The sequence below is a fragment of the Gymnogyps californianus genome, chromosome 19 (genome assembly GCF_018139145.2).
Source record: "Gymnogyps californianus isolate 813 chromosome 19, ASM1813914v2, whole genome shotgun sequence".
Classification (NCBI taxonomy): domain Eukaryota; kingdom Metazoa; phylum Chordata; class Aves; order Accipitriformes; family Cathartidae; genus Gymnogyps; species Gymnogyps californianus.
Window position 1 is genome coordinate 3,225,443 of NC_059489.1, and position 3,101 is coordinate 3,228,543.

Here is a 3,101-nt window from a genome sequence, read left to right on the forward strand (position 1 = left end):
GCGCCCGCGGCCCCGCCGCTCTCCGCCGCCGGCAGCGCGCAGGCTGGCCCCGCTCCCCCCGCGCCCCTCGCTGTCCTTCCTCCTCCTCCTCCTCCTCCTCCTCTCCTCCCCGGCGGTGCAACCGCATCGGAGAGCATCGGGAAGGGGGGGGGGGGGGGGGCGGAGGGGGGGGCTGCGAGGGAAGGAGCCCACTGCGATCCGCGCCTCCCTCCTCTCCCTCCCCTGGTTATTTATTTTATTTATTTTAAATACAAAAGCGCTGGTCCCTCCCCCGCCGCCGCCTCCTCCGCCTCCTCCGCCTCCTCCCCCCCCCCCTCCCTCCGCCCCTCCCCGCCCCCCCGCGCCCCCGGGCTCTCCCCGCCAGCGCTGCGCGCATCAAAGCGGAGGCCGGCGGAGCGGTCCTGCAAGGGCGGTAGCGCGGTTCCCCGCCGCCCGCCACGCTCGCACACACACACACACACACACAAAAAAAAAAAAAAGGACGAAAAACAGGCCCCCCCAAATAAAAAAAAAAATAAAAAATAAAGAAGAAGCGGGGGGAGCACCCCCTGCCCCGCTCGGTGCTCCCGCCCCCGGGCATCCCCAGTGCGAGGGGTGCGCGGGGGGAAGCTTCTGCCCCGGGGGGGGGGGTGGTGGTGGGGGGGTGCCACCATTCGTGAGGAAAATAAAATAATTATATTTTGAGGGGGGAGGATTTATTTTATTTTTTGCCCCCTTCTCTCGGCATCCCGGAGCGGCTACGGAGTTGCCAGGACCTTATCAAAGGGAAGCGATCGGCAGCCGCCGCTCCGCCGCCCCCCGCGCCGCCGCCGCCGCCTTAAAGGCGCAGGCGCACGGGCCGCACCGCTCCGCGCCCTGCCGCGCACCCTTCCGCGGGCCGCGGGCCGCGGCCGCACCTCGCTGCCTCTTCCCGTGGCCAGCCGGAGTACTGCAGGGCGGGAGGTTACTCCCAGGCATAAAAACTTCGCGAAAAGTTTTCATCTCAGGGAGAAAATGGGGCGGGTCCCCATTTTTTTTTTTTTTAAATAAATAATCCGAAGGCATGTTTTCACTCTGCGTACTAATTAAACAATATCTGATTGCAATATAACTGGCACATCAGCAAAACTCCGTCTGCAGTTGTGTTCACATCTTCCCCCCCCATCTGTTAAATATTAAACAGACACGGAATGGAGTTTTTTTAACTTCATACAAAAGGTTTTAATTAGGGGTTGGCCCCCAAACCTGTCCTCCAGATCCAAGGCGCCTCCTGCCCTCCTCCCCGTCCTGCTCCGAGGCTGGACGTGGGGGCTCAGCGGTTCCCTCCTGGCAGGAGCTGGCCCAGCCGGTGGGAGCCCACCTTGGCCCCGGCCAGCGGAGCTGTGGCTGGGCTCTGCCCTCCGCCTTGTCATCGCCCACCCCAGCCCTGCAGCTCCATTTCCCTCTTCCTGGAGCGCAGCAAAGGCGCCCGAGCTTCATGTGCAGGCACAGAGCTCAAAACTGGGTGGCAGAGCAGGATGGCGGGTAACGCCACAGTAGAGCGAGCTTTTGAAGTCAAGTTCTGCTTTATTCTTATCATCATCGTGAATTCCTAGATTGCAAGTCCTTCTAGAGGCCCCAAATGGATTCTTTCTACCATATCCCTGAGCAAAGACTTTGGGATCAAGCCCCACTCTTGAAAGCACTTCTGCACGTAAGCAGAAGACCCCACGTGCCAGTCCCGCCGCTCCTCAAGCCCCTGGGCAGGGACCGCCGCGGGCACCACCACCTAAGGAGACTCACGTCTCCCTGCACCCAGGCTTGCAGCTGGGCTCAGCACCCCATGATCCCCCTTTTCCTAGGAAAAAGCTTTGGAAAATGAGCCTGCTTCCCCTCACTTGCTGGGCCTGCCGCCTGTGTGCATATGGGGCCAGGAAGGTGATGGCAGCTGGGCAGGGCTGGGCAGTGCAGGCAGAGCAGGGCAGTGCGGGCAGGGGAGTGCGGGCAGCGCACGTGGCAATGCCTCTGGCAAAAGAAATGGCACCTTCTGTTTCTGGTGTGCCTGAACATCATTTATGGCATCTCCTGGGAAATGCGACAGCAAAGTGCAGCCCATCATCGGACCAGCCCTTCTCCCCATGCCCACACCCCACGGGGGCACACGCACTGCCCTGTCCCCCCAGCCCACCTCTGCCACAGAGTCCAGCGCTGCCCATGCCACCCAGCAAAAACACCCACAGCCCCAAGAAATGGAGCCGAGACAGACCCTGCTCCCACCACCAAGGTTCGTCCCCATCAGCCTCACCCAGCTCCCTTCCTGCCCTGCCACCCCCCCGCATCTCCGCAGCGAGGGGGGACCCCACGGTGAAACCCCACGAGAGCAACGAGGCGCACGGGACCCCAGCAGCGGGCACACCGGGGAAACCCCAACTCTGGTCCCAGGGGCTTAACCTGATCCTAAATGGGAGGACAGAAACCAGAGTCATGGCCATAAACCCATGCCTCTCCCTTCCCACCCAAGCCGCCTTCTCTATATGTGCCGTTGAAAAAGCAAACTGGTTTGCAACATCACTAACCACGGTGCTGGGCTTCGCCCCGCGCTGAAGAGCTGCCCGTTTCTTCCTCTCCTCTAGGCCCTGCTCAAACCACCGTCTCCACCGAGATGGCAAGCAAAACACCAAAGAGGCCATGTGTCGCGGTGGCCCTGGACGGGGCATCCTTTGAAGCTGCAATTTCATCAGCTCTGGGATGGCTGAATCCACCCGAGAGCTGCGCACAGCAGCGAGGAGCTAACCGTGGATATTACTAGCTGCCTGGACTGGACAACTTGGGCTAATAATATGAAATAACATGTGGGTGAATTTGTTGTTGCTGCCCAATTACACATTTTTCAGGCCTGGGAATGGCTACCATTGGGCATGGAAAGCAAACTTTCTGCCAAACCCACGAGCCGAGCAGTAAAAGCCATTTCTAGGCACAACAAGCAGTTATGAATTATTAGAATTACTAATATTTTTGCTGCTGATGATGCCAGGTATTGACGTGCCACTATGCCAGACTCTACTGAGCCATGCAAAATGATCCTTTGCTGAGAGAATGAACAGCCTGTGTCCCCTGGGCCCCTTGCGATGGTGGGAGTGGGA